The sequence below is a fragment of the Neofelis nebulosa genome, chromosome 16 (genome assembly GCF_028018385.1).
Source record: "Neofelis nebulosa isolate mNeoNeb1 chromosome 16, mNeoNeb1.pri, whole genome shotgun sequence".
Taxonomy (NCBI): Eukaryota; Metazoa; Chordata; class Mammalia; order Carnivora; family Felidae; genus Neofelis; species Neofelis nebulosa.
The window spans coordinates 20,979,609-20,993,411 of record NC_080797.1 but is presented as its reverse complement, the minus strand read 5'-3'; the positions used below and the strand labels follow the sequence as shown (position 1 = coordinate 20,993,411).

Below are 13,803 nucleotides of genomic sequence, written 5' to 3'. Positions count from 1 at the left end.
TGGTCACAGACAGGCATTCCACACCATCGGTGACATTTTTCTGTGCCTGAAATGGTAGATGGGCTCACATACAAAGCAGTAAGAGACGAGATGATGCCCATTTCACTGAGCAAAATTTCCAGGGTATGAAGATATAACACGTGGGTGTTTGTAAGGATGCCATCATCTCTGGGTTTCTGTGAAAGCCTCACTCCCTGAGTGTCTCACATATAGATTTTACCATATTTAAAAAGGAGCCTTCCTCTTCTGGCTCCCTGAGCAAGGCCCATTTGACAGAATGACTAAGAACCCCACCTGTAGCGTTGCTGTTAATGTGCCGCCTTCGTTCTGTCTATATTATTCATGCCACCTCATTCCCGAAAGGACTCACTGCGGCCTAGAAAAATGTGCTCAGTAATATTATGATAGATAAGTAAATCCACGCAAAAACTAAAAGAGGCACAATTATAAGATGAGACTATAGGAAAAGCCGTGACCCAAAAGTGCACGCAGTAAAATCCCACACTCTTACTTAAGGAAAGGTGGGCTATAAGTTCCACTCAGGACTTCTTAGCAGCCACAACTGATAGAAGGGGACTCTTCCTCCTCTTCCACCATAAAAACAAGCAAAGATTTGGAAGGAAATGCTTTAAACCCGGCTTTACCAATACTAATAATATGAGACATTCCCGGGTCTTTGAATAAAGGCTGAGTTTTCACCTAGGGAAGCGATTCCAAGGGACCAAGAATTAGTGGAAATAATTTCAGGGAAGACAGACAAACTCTGTAGCACTCAGGCCCCTGCAATCAGACGCTCCCTCCAAGGGGGCTGGGGCCCACAGCAGCCGCCTAAAGTCTTGACCCAAAATGCATATCCAGATATATAGTTGGTGCTCATCAGCAGGGCGATCATTCTAAGATTGAAGCTATAATTCTGTCCAAATAAGCAGGCAGGTTGCTACTGGATGAAAAGGAATTCTCCATTTTTCAAAATCTCTCTTTCAAGGATAACTTGCTCTGTGGTGGTTTTCTTTCTTCCAAAAGCGGGAATCAATAGCTGTTTTAATTTAAATGTTAACATAATTTTAATTCCAAAATGTCAGCTTAGCCTCAGCTCAGCATTTAATTATGAATATAAATCTGCTGGATGCTGGGAGAGAACAAAAAGTAAGGCACTCCAGTGATTTTTAGGGCATCTGATCATTTGGATTATGCAAGCTACTATTTAACCTACCCATTCGCATGGGTAGTTAAGAGCTGGTTAAACCTAAGTGGATCTGGTGAGAGAGGGATCAGGAGAGATAACAGGACATTGTGGCCTGTGTTGGACAACGTTAGCTTGTGTTTCAGTAACACGGAGTTGAGGAATAGCGAATATTTGGTGGATTTCGTGCCATAGCTTGGGATAGTCTAGGCGGCCAAGGAGAAGGACAGTGGGTAATGGAAGGACACTGCATTTCCTTCCTTTGTTTTTGGAAGGAGGAGAGGTGGGAGGAGGAGAAGGGGGAGGGGGAGGAGGAGGGGGAGGAGAAATCATGACTCTTCCTTAGTTGTAACTGCTAGGAAATCCTGAGTGGAACTTGTGGCCGACCTTTCCTTAAGCAATAGCATGGGATTTTTACTGCACGCACTTTTGGGTAACAGCTTTTCCCTTTCCTATAGCCTCGTCTTAAAACTGTACCTTTTAAAAAAATTTTTGCATGGATTTATTTATCTACCGCAAATGGCATGCAGAGGAGAAAATGCGGGCTGGTGGGCGGGGCTTCCAGAGCAGGCAGTAAACTGGAGTCTATTTGCTTACACAGATTTAATCTCCAGTGTTGATGGCTGACCCTTTCAGCCCCAGCTGCCCTAGATAGGAGCACCTCGCTGGAAAAGTGGACAGTGTGGTCACTGAGAGAGGTAGGAAGGAAATGACTGTCGAGATACGTGTTGCTGATCAGCTCCAAATGTGATGGTTCAATCAAGACAGCTAAGTTACGGTGGAAGGCAGAGATGGACTTTGGCCTTGCTGAAGGATGATGGCAAGAGAATCATCAGGTCTCCGCAGACGGTTGGGAAGGTGCGAGTAGTGTTTCTGGAATGTGTGTCATCATAAAAATCACCACAGGCAGCGAGCAAGCCAAGCATTTGAGATTTCTAACAACTTGTAATCAGTCACCTGTCTGATCCCGAGTTTTGCCAGATTCTGAAACACCACATTTCCTATCACAGGTCCATCCCATCAGAGCAAACCTTCACCTAAGTGGTTGTTCGGCTCCTAATGTGTGAATTTCTTGGAATATCCCCATAGGCAGTGTCTCAAATTCTTCCCTCTAGCAGCTCATCTGGAAAGGAGGCACCAGGGACTGTATTCTACTTATGGCTGAAAAGCTTCTGTGGGTCTGTTACTCCAGTCGGCAGACCGTCAGGGTTGGAAATAGCAACTCCGGGGCAAGTGTTCGTGCCTCCTGCCCCCGCTGCCCACTCCGCTTCTGTGAACTCAGCAGTGACTGGACACAGGCCGATCGCCTCCGTTTTCTCGCTTCGAGGCCGCGTGCACCCAGACTGTGCTACACGACACAGTTCAATATTAACCAAGACTTAACCACGCCGACTAGGATACGATGGATTCTCCCCAGGTTAAAAGTGAGTATAATATTAAATGAAACGCCGTGGCTTGCTCACTGGGTTCAGGGGACAGAGACTGTCCGTGTGAGAACCGATCACGCAGACTCAGCCTCCGGGTGGGTGGAGAAGGGGAGACACTTTTAGCTTTTCGTCCTTCTTCTTTCCTGGCATTCCTGAAGGGACAGAGGAGGGGCAGAAGAAGACCTCTCTGCCAGGAGACTGGTGTCTGGTGAGGAGAGGTGGCTCACTTTGCCCCTTAGCCTGTGAGGACTGGCCAGACATCAAATCGCCCTGTCCTTGTAGGAGAGCCCATGGAGTGTGACAGAGGCCTGCTCTGAAGTGGTGTCCCATGGCCTCTCCCGCTCCGTTCTTCAGTGACTGGGCCTCCAATTCCTCCAGCAATAGAGCAAGTCCCTTTGAAGGGCAGTCACTAAAGAAGGAAAGGTGGAACCAAATCAGACCGCCTCAGCCCTGCACACAGGAGACACAGTTGTCCCAGGTCCTTATGAAGATTAGATCGCAAAATGGCCGGGAAATTCCTAGTTTCAAAAGAGGAAGACCCACGGTCAGCTCTACCGGACCACCTGTCGACCCACCACTGGGGACCTCAAAGGTGCAGCAGTGCCATTCCTGGGCGATGCTCCCTCTTCCTCACTGAGGGCTAGTGCCCAGGCAAGGGATTGTGGTCATTACTGAGAGAGCAGACATTTTTCCTCATGGGGTGTTAATTTTTTTTTTAATTTTTTAAATGTTTATTAATTTTTGAGTGAGAGAGACACAGCATGAGCAGGGGAGGGGCCGAGAGAGAGGGAGATACAGAATCCGAAGCGGGCTCCAGGGTCTGAGCTGTCAGCACAGAGCCTGACGCGGGGCTGGAACCCACGAACCGTGAGATCATGACCTGAGCCGAAGTCCGATGCTTAACAGACTGAGCCACCCAGGCACCCCGTCATGCGTGTTATTTTTAACAAGAAACCCAATTGTTTCTTGCACAACATAACCAAGGTCTTGTTGTTTTGTCAGCGTTCACTAATGTCCTACTTCTCAGTGCAGGGGGACAGCCTCCTAAGGCTTGCTGAGCTCTGTGCCCTCGGACACACGTACCCCTGTGATGCAGCGCACAGGGCAACACAATGCAGCACACGTGTGTCCCACGTGTGAGGGACACACGCACATGCATGTGAGGCACACCGTGGTGCACGCACACATGCTCACACCCAGTACACCTCCTGGATCCTGTGGGCAAGACTTCCGATGCAGAGACTCTCCGAGGCTTTCAATGGAGGGAGAGAACTGTAATTTGACTAACTCATTGGGAGTCTACAGACATTCGCTCATTTTTTTTTTTTTTTATGGTGGGGCGGGGGGGCGGGAGGATTGCATATAAGCTAATGTTTCACGCACACAACTCCATGCCAGATCATAGAGTGCAAGCCAGGACCGCCTGCTGTCCCTGCAAATAATGGTCACATCAATTTCAAAAAAAGGTAGAGGAGTTGGCAAAACCACATCCCCACTGGTTAAACAACATAAAGCACATGTCCTGCTAACAGCAATACTCTTGCATAAGAAAAAACATAACCATCTCTGTGCAGAAAATCACTCAAAATGATTTTCAAATGGGTTCTCACGGAGGACAGCACTCTAACACAGATTTCTTTCTCCCGTGCTGCTTTTTAAAAATTTTTTTCTCTTGGGGCGCCTGGGTGGCGCAGTCGGTTAAGTGTCCGACTTCAGCCAGGTCACGATCTCGCGGTCTGTGAGTTCGAGCCCCGCGTCAGGCTCTGGGCTGATGGCTCGGAGCCTGGAGCCTGTTTCCGATTCTGTGTCTCCCTCTCTCTCTGCCCCTCCCCCGTTCATGCTCTGTCTCTCTCTGTCCCAAAAATAAATAAAAAATGTTGAAAAAAAAAAAAATTAAAAAAAAAAAAACTTTAAAAAAAAAAAAAATTTTTTTTCTCACTGAGGGGTAACCACCATAGTTCCAGGTATATAATGTGACGGTTTGATATTTGCATATATTGTGAAATGATCACCACGGGAGTCTACTAAGCATCCATCACTACGTGTAGTTACAGAATTTTTTTTTTTTTTTTTGTGATGAGAACTTTCAAAATTCACTCTCAGCAGCTTTCAGATAGGCAATACAGCATTATTAACTATAGTGGCCATGCCGTCCCTTACACCCCCTTGACTTATTTATAATGAAATCTGTATCTTTTGAACCCCTTCATTCATTTCCCCCACCGTCCCCCCCCCCCCCATCTTCTGCCTCTGGCAACCACCAATCTGTTGTCTGTATCCATGAGCTTGGTTTTGTGTTTTTTGGTCTTATTTTTATTTTTGTGTGTGTATGGTTTTTTTTGTTTTTGTTTTTTAGATTCCACATGTAAGTGAAATCATATAGTATTTATCTTTCTCTGATTTATTCCACTTAGCATAATGCCCTCAAGGCCCACCCATGTTGTTTCCGTTTCTTGGCAACCATAAATAATGCTGCAATGAACATGGGGGTACATGTACCTCTTTGAAATCCTGTTTTCATTTCCTTTGGATGGATACTCAGATGGCTGGATCATAGCTCTATTTTTTTTTTTTTTTTTTTTTTTTTTTGAGAGAGCAAGCAGGGGAGGGCAGACAGAGAGGAAGAGAGAGAATCCCAAGCAGGCTCCGTTCTGTCAGTGCTGAGCCCGATGTGGGGCTCAAACTCATGAACCCTGAGATCATGACCTGAGCCAAAATCAAGAGTCAGACGCTTAACCAACTAAGCCACCCAGGAGCCCTCTATTTTCAATTTTTTCAGGAACCTCCATACTGTTTTCCATAGGGACTGTGCCAATCTACATTTCCTAGCAACAGTGCAGAAGGGTTCTCTTTCCTCCCTAAAACATTCCTTTCTTGGCTTTTGGATAATAGCTATTCTGACAAGTGTGAGGTGATATCTCATTGTGGTTTTGATTTGCATTTCCCCAATGATTTGTGATATTGGGCACCTTTTTGTGTTCCTGCTGGCTCCCTGTATGTCTTCTTTGGAAAAATATTCAGATCCTCTGCCCATTTTTTTAATCAAAAATTTTTACTGTTATTAAGTGGTAGGAATTCTTTATATATTTTGGATACTAACCCCCGTATCAAATATACGATTGCAAATGTTTCCTCATATTCAGCAGGCTGCCGGAAGTTTCGTTTTGTTGATGGTTTCCTTTGCTCTGCAGAAGTCTTTTAGCTTCACATTGTCCCAATTGTCTATTTTTGCTTTTGTTGCCTTTGCTTTGGGTGTCAGCTTCAAAAAATAATTGTCAAGACCAATGTCAAGGAGCTTACTGCCTATGCTCTCTTCCAGGAGTTTTATGGTTTCCAGTCTTACTTTTAGGTCTATAATCCATTTTGAGTTGATTTTTGTGTGTGCATGTGGCTGTCCAGTTTTCCCAGCACACCATCATGTATTGAGGAGACTGTCCCTCCCCCGTTGTGTACTCTTGGCTCCTTGGTCATAGGTTAAATGACCACACACATGTGGGTTTATCTGTGGGCTCTCTATGCTGGTCCACTGATATACGGGTCTATCTTTATGCTAATACCAGACTGTTTTGATGACTCTAGCTTTGTGCCCCCATGCTTCTTAATAAAAATCAGGTTGAACACTTTGGGGGAAGTGGAGAGGCTTGGCCACCAAGAAAATGCACTGCAGTCTCTTCTTCAGGCATGAACATACCCCCAAAAAGAGGCTCTCCAATATCAAAGAAGTCTTCCCCTTGTCCATGGTTCCACTCCAGTCCACTCCCGTGGTTTGGGAGATCCACATCAGCTCCTTCCCTTTACTTGTTAAGTACTGGCCAGTATGTGATGAGAAAGAGAGCTGTGACGCCCACCTGTAATCTAGACGCTTCCGGAGCAAAGACTGGATAAAGACTCACTTTGGCTTCACCTTAAATGCTTTTTAGCAGACTAAAAGTCTCCTAAAACTTCTAAACTCCCAGGTGGATGGGCATGGTACTATGTGTCGCAAGCTTGCTCTAGGAGGCAACAGATCCCAGATGGTTCGCTTTTCCTCTGGGCCTTCACACAACCACCTTTTGCATTCTCCTAGCTCCCAGGGCTTGTCGTATTCTCAGCCACGCAGCACGTGGCCTCTGTTGGGAGCGGTCTTTGCAGCCGAGGGAACCCATCCCTCCTCACCCGTTAAACAGAACGTTTCTAGTCCAACTGAGCAGATACAAAATCCGGTTTGCCATCAGCAACATCGTTCTGGGCTGTTGGGTCATTGTGGAAATGGGTGTTTGGGGGATCTGGAATTTCAAGGGCTTCCTTTCTGCCTCCGGGATCAGTGAAGTCAACTCTAATCGTCAGAGAAGAACCAAAGTGGGGCACTGAAGGGGCGGACAGCAAAGCCTGTTGTCAGAGTTGGGCTTCACCTTCAAGAATGCCAAGGTCAGCCGAGGTCCAGGTACTCTGGTAGCATTAAGAAAGATGTTGGGAGTGGGGGGGGGGTGCCTTTGATCAGGGAGTCTCACATTTAAAACTTCTAGCTCATCAGAGTTCCTGTTCTTTAGTTTATTTTGTGTGTGCTGTGTTTGTGTGTGTGTGTGTGTGTGGTTTTTTGTTTTAAGTTCCACATATAAGTGAAATCATATAGTATTTATCTTTGACTTATTTCACTTAGCATAATGCCCTCAAGGTCCACCCATGTTGTTTCCACATCTTGGCGACCATAAATAATGCTGCAATAAACATGGGGGTGCAGGTACCTCTTTGAAATCCTGTTTCTTCCATCTGTCTTTCAAAACAGTGTTCTCTAATATTTATTGAAATGTATATATATTGAAAAATTTAAAACTGCCTTGAGAATTCCACAATACCCACCTTGTTGTTTTTTTTTTTTTAAGTTCATTTACTTATTTGAGAGAGAGAGAGCAGGGGAGGTGCAGAGAGAGAGGGAGAGAGAACCACAAGCAGGCTCTGCACTGTCAGCGTAGAGCCCGAGGCAGGGCTGGAACTCACTACCTGAGCTGAGATCGCTACCTGAGCTGAAGTCAGGTGTTCAACCGACCGAGCCACTCATTCGCCCAATGTCCACCTTTAAACAATAGAAAGACCTTAGTTTTCACAAAATGAGAAAATGAGAACCGACTCTGAAGGAAAGAGTCAGTAGAGGCATTTAATCCTATGGGTGGATGGTACAGAGCCAGGCCTCAATCTTTCCCCATCTCTCCCCTCTTCCGGTCATAGCATGGCCTCAGACGGAAGCGGTCTGCTACACGGCTGAACAGGAGAAAACAGTTCCTACTTAGCACAACCCGCCAATGAAGGCTGGTTTCCCGTCTGTTTGGAGGAGGAAATCAGCCAGCCCAGCCACACAACCAAATGCCATGAGCGGCCTCCACGGTCACCCTATCTGATGATAATACAGGGCAAAGGTAGACAATTCTGCTCTCCCAAATGATGTGAAAGCCTTTTCTCCTGGAAAAAAAAAAATCTCCATTCCAGTTTCCAACAGCCTGAGAACCATCTCAGCAAGAAAAAACAGTCAGTCAATGGTATGGAGTTGACTTTGATAATTGTTCAACAACAGTTTCACACGTATGGTATGTTTCCTAAAGTGTACTTACTCTCTATTTCGTCACCTGTCCGTCACTCACCATTAAACGACAGCAGGTTTTTACAAGCAGCGGATCAATCATTATCAGAGGAGACTGAACACACTTCATACACAGGCGCTCACACTGCATTTCACCCCCTCTGTTCTTCTGAGCGGTGCTGATATCGTTGTTTCCCGAAGGTGGTGGATGTCATGGAATTCGAGCCTTCAGGCCCCCTCCTACCCATCTGTGGGGGCTTAATGGGAGTTTTCTTTCTCCTTCCATGCTCTGGACACAAGGAAACATGGGACATCCAAAAAAACCTTCGGGAGTCCAACTGCAAAACCCATGTCAGTGACACGGTGTGATGGATGATTTTAATATGACAAGCTTAGGTATGCGAACAAGCTATGTTTATCATTCTTGTGGTACTGTGAATGTGGTTATTCTCGTGAGCGTGTCATTCCTGCATGTCCGGTATCGAGATGAATTTGGTAATAATGCTTTGGCCTTCAAGTAAAAGCTCTAACTAACTTTGTGAGTCTGTATGTGTCTCTGTATGTCAGATAAACTTACCTCTGTCTTTGCTGTTCTAATTGATTGTGTATACTGGAAAGCAAGAAGTAAACGTGGCTTTTAGTAACTGTATTGCTTTTTTTCTTCGCAAGTGTTCTGTTCTATAAACTACCTTCACATGAAATCACAGTCTCCATGGGCGGGACTCAGACTGAAGTTTGTTCGTTAGGCCACCTGTGTGAACTCGCCTCTGCTCCCATCCACCTCTGAAAAAGACGCTACGTGTTCAGGAAAATGGGCCACAGTCCCAGGTCACGAGATAACCTGCACTTTCCATGTTTCCTGAAACGCTGAACTGGAGAGTGTAGAATTTCAGAATTTTTTTTTAAACTCGAAACCCAATGAAAAGCCTACAAAACGTTTTCTAGATGTCTTAGCAATCACTCGGTAGCAAAAGGAAAACAAAATTTAAAACCAGACCACCACGGCCGAGTCCCATTCGGTCCACAGACTGATCCTTAATGACCGGATCTGATGTCTTCGGGATTCTGGCCGAGTTTAAAGAGCATGGCTTAAGTCACGGTAAAGCAGATGGTGAAGGGGGGTGCTCCAAAAATGCCGTAAGGGCACGGCAAGTCTTGCGGATGGCAAAAGTGATTACAGGGAAATAGCGGGTGTTTTAAAATTAGGTCAGAGAACTTTTTGTCACCTTCCCATCGCCTTTTCATTTACTCCACATCAAAACATGATGGATATTTCTAGCTGCTTAAAACAGGGTCTTGACCACAAACCAGACTGCTGAAACCAGAAAAGAAAGCGAGCCAATGTTTGCGGTGTTCATGAGGTACAAGCTCTGTTCTAGGCGCTGTGTATACATCGTCTCATTCAGTTCCCGCAGGAGCTAATCCCCACGAGTACCACCGTTACCCCCACTCGACAGACAAGGAAACTGAGGCACAGCGAACTCGCGGCACCAGGCCAACAAGATATGTGACCTCCAAGCCAGTGCCGGATACCCCCGAGCCCACGCTTCCTTGTCTGCAGGGCAGGGATAACGCCACGGACCGCACAGAGTTGTGCAAGGTACTGAATGAAAGCAAGTATTTTAAATGCTTTATCACATTATCAGGCGCACAGAGGTGCCCAGTACACATTAGGTTTCCCTCACCTTCAATCACAGCAAAAAAAAAAAAAAAAAAAAAAAAAGACCAGAAACGTTTTGGTTGTTAAACAAATGACCATTTTCCAAACTGGCTAATATTAAACTATAGCTTCTAATCCTGCCATTAGTGGAGAGCTTAGCTGGCACTAACAAAGCCGAGCATGTGATGCAAGGTGAAAGCCAGTCCAGGGCAGAAAAGTAAATGCATTATGTGTCTGTCTGATAAGGCGCTACATGCTTTCTGTCTACACGGGGTGTTCCTTTCTGGCGAGGGGGATTTCCTGCCAGTGCAGTGCAGGCTTGGCAGTCAAGCCTAACTAAACTTTGGTCTCCTTCAGAACGGACCAGGAATATAACTTGTCACCTCCCTAAACAGAGCCTCATATTACTGAAACATTCTAGAAACTTAGCAGGTCACAGCATGTTACAAATGGCTGAGTCGATTCTGTGTTTTCCCTCCAGGGTGAGACCATGGTCCACCTGGGGTCTGGTGCTAACCGGAAGGAGAGGATCACGCCATTGATCTGGGGTCTGTAACCATCTGTGTCCAGCTGGAAACGGGTTTTGACGCGAATGTAAGGAATGAGCCGCGTACAGAGAGGTGTGGGCAGTAAGGGAATCAGCCAGGGACAGAGGAGGTGCCGGGACACTAGATACAGGTGGAAGCCTTTACCAGCCCTCAAGCTGAAGGGACAAGGGAGGGGATGCTGTTACCAGAGCCCGGTGAGAGGCTCAGCCACGGGGGAAGGTGGGACTCAACGGGAGCTGTAGCTGCACAGGAACTCAGCCAGGGTCAGGGTCAGAGTGGACCCCTTTGATCTCGGCCCGTGGCTGAGCTCCACCAGAGCCACAGGGCAAGAGAGCCAAGGGAGGCAGTCCGCAGAGGTCCTCCACGGTGCCCAGAGCAGAGAAGGGCACAGAACGGACGGAATGGCAGGTGGGAGGCACGTGGAGAACCAGCAGCACTCCAGTGTGTGGGGTCCCAGCCCTCTCCAAGCAGCCCACGGTCTACCGGCGTAGCTGAAGGGCGTTCGGTAAAACTTCCACCTTAGGCACAGACACAGCTGGGAGCCCTGGGGACCCTAGGAGCACTCCCTAATTCCTAAGAGGATAAACTGGATTTCCAAAAAATAACCACTGGATGGCTTCGATACAGCCAAAGGGGTCCAGGGTCCGAGTTCCATCCACATAGTATTCAAGGTGGCCAACTCCCAAAGGTTTAATTCTGCGTGGGGCACTCGCATTGCAGAATACAACGTCAAGGTCTCCCTCTGCAAGATACCAAATCGTCTGCACAACTTGCCAAATGTGAACGTCAAGTAGTGTGCTCTTCTGCTCCTCCCACCTACGCAGGGTATTCAGTACACTTTAACCACTTGTTTGCATTTGCTCCCCAACTATATTTGCAAGTACCCAAATTTCACATTTCCTCGGGGCTCAAGACCGAGCATCTGTCATCTAATCCAGTCTGGGCCAGGCAGATGAGAGAACAAGATGGTCAGAACGGACAGGAGTTTTTGTTTTTGTTGTTTCCTAATTCCACAAGGGACGTTCAAAAATGCAAACAGTTCACCTCATAACTTGCGGGGAGAGGGGAGGGCTGGTCAGAAGGTGAATTCCTTCTACATTTCCGAAATTCAAGGAAATCTGATTATTTTCTTTCTCTTCTTTCTTTCATAGGAATTCTAAGGTAAGGTGTACTTTGAATATTTATCGATACGTCAGCATACGAATAAATCATTACAAAGTTAAATTATTGTCTGTGCACTAAAAACATAGTGAGTGTCTACTATGTTGCCAGACATTATTCTGGAAGCTAGGAATTCAGTGAGATGAAAGGCAGACCAAGTCTCCCCTCCTTATCGCAGCGGAGACACTCAACAAATAAAGGACCGTGAACTCTCAATATAGTGACAGACGCTCTGATGAAAATACACGGACAGCCAAGAGGATGGTTAAGCACCCAGGCCCCGAAGCCAGTCTGGTTTGCGCCTCAGCTCTGCTAATTCCTAAATGATTGGGGGCAAATTATAGACTCTCCCTCAGCCCCAATTTCCTCCTCAATAAGGTAGACATGAGAACAGGATCCAGTTCAGAGAGTTTTATGAATTTGGAGAATGAAGTAAGGTAGTTCGTTCATATTCAGAGTCCGTAACAGTGGCTGGCATACAGTGAGCCCCTCATAAAGGTTAACCCTTCCCACTTTATTTTTTTTAATTTTTTTAATATTTGTTTATATTTGAGAGAGAGACACACAGACCACATGATGGGGAGGGGCAGAGTGGGAGACACAGAACCTGAAGCAGGCTCCAGGCTCCAAGCTGTCAGCACAGAGCCTGACGCGGGGCTCGAACTCACGGACCGCGAGATCATGACCTGGGCCGAAGTCGGATGCTGAATGGACTGAGCCACCCAGGTGCCCCTAACTCTTCCTACTTTAGATGAGGGCGGCCCAGGCAGGCTTCTCAGAGGCGGCAACCAGCCTGTGAAGATCTGGTAAAAGAAATGGCCAGAGGGAAGTCCTTAGGGAGGAGTGGGCCCACAGCCTGTTCACGAAACAGAAGGCTGGTGAGGGAGGAATAGAGGGCTGGGACCAGTGAGGCCTGCAGGGACTTGGTGGTCTTTGATGGGAGTTTGCCTTCTGCCCTCCAGGGGCAGAAAGCCACTGGAGGTTTGAAGCAAAGGATGCATTACGATGGACGGGTGGAGGTGAAGGACAGGAATCTATCGTAGATCAGGGATCAGAGAGCCACGATCCATGGACCAGACGTGGCCACTCTGCCTGCTTTTGTAACTAAAGTGCTATTGGAACACTGCCATGCCCACCGATTCACATCTTCTCTATTCCTAACCCTGCTACCGAGGCCTCGTTGAATAGTGATAGAGACCACAGAGCGGGCAAAGCCCACTGACGCTGGCTCTTTCTAGCAAAAGCTCATCGACCCCTATCTTGGAGGAAGAATCCACAGGGCTCGTGAATGGATGGGGTGTGGATGGTGAGAGGAGAGGGTGGAGGATGATTCTGGGTTTCTAGCCCTGACTGGGCAGTGCCATTTCCTGAGATGGGGGTGCCCTGGAGGAGAGTGTAGGATGGGGGGCGGGAAGAGAGTTATCAGTGTGGATGTGTTAAGTCTGAGATGTCTCTTAGGCAGCCAAGTGGAGATTCTGAGGAGGCAGCGAGGGGTCCTGCAAAAGCTCAGGCTGAAGTCACACACGCAGGCGTCACCTGCAGACACGTGTTCCCTGCCCTCTATTTCCACCACGGGCACAATTTCCACATGACCTGCCACAGTGACCGTCTAACCCTGAGGACCAGGAGGGGGTCACTTGGTCAGGGAATGCAGGGCAAGAAGGGACCGGTGCTAAGGCTCGAGCCTGGGCCTATCTGATGCCTGAAGTCAAGCACAGGAAGAAGAGCCAGCAAAAATGATGGAGAAGAAGTGCCTCGTGCGGTAGGAGGAAAGGCCCCGGGGCATGTCGCAGAGGCCAAGAGGAAACAGTGTCCACAGGCCGCAGGTCAGCTATGCTGAAAGGCCCAGGAACAGAGAAGCTGCTGGAGCTGGCGAGATGGCCAGGAAGGGCCTTGCACTGGATGGAGCGGGGGACGTGAGAAGCCCTGATGGGTGGAGCGGAGCAGGACAACAGGAGGTGACTGGAGACATCTCCTTCTGATGAGGAGACGAGAAGCAGACGGGGGCTGCAAGAAGGCGTGCAAAGGAGCACGATGCTTACGATGGGAGACACCAGAGGGTATTTTTAAGATCCAGGTTCCCCGCCCGCCCCGCCCCACTATCTGAAAGTGGAGATTCCTACAGAGCCTTTCGTTGGCCGACACGGGACAGCGCAGGGAACCAGTTACCACTGATGCTAAAAGTCACCTCTCGTAGTCTTTTCTGATACCTTCGGACACATCTTGCTCATGGACACACAAAACCAGCACAGATAACAGCCTGGACGCTC

General features: G+C 47.6%; 1 protein-coding gene and 1 long non-coding RNA gene across 5 annotated transcripts in view; one reads left to right on the top strand and one right to left on the bottom strand.

Moving 5' to 3' along the window:
• SLC39A11 (solute carrier family 39 member 11) overlaps positions 1-13,803 on the bottom strand; it is a 428,283-nt gene that overhangs the window by 407,749 nt on the left and 6,731 nt on the right. The window lies entirely within an intron of this gene.
• Positions 1,489-8,880, top strand: LOC131498119 (uncharacterized). Its single transcript, XR_009255296.1, has 2 exons — positions 1,489-2,607; positions 7,816-8,880. It is a non-coding gene; the product is annotated as an uncharacterized LOC131498119 (long non-coding RNA).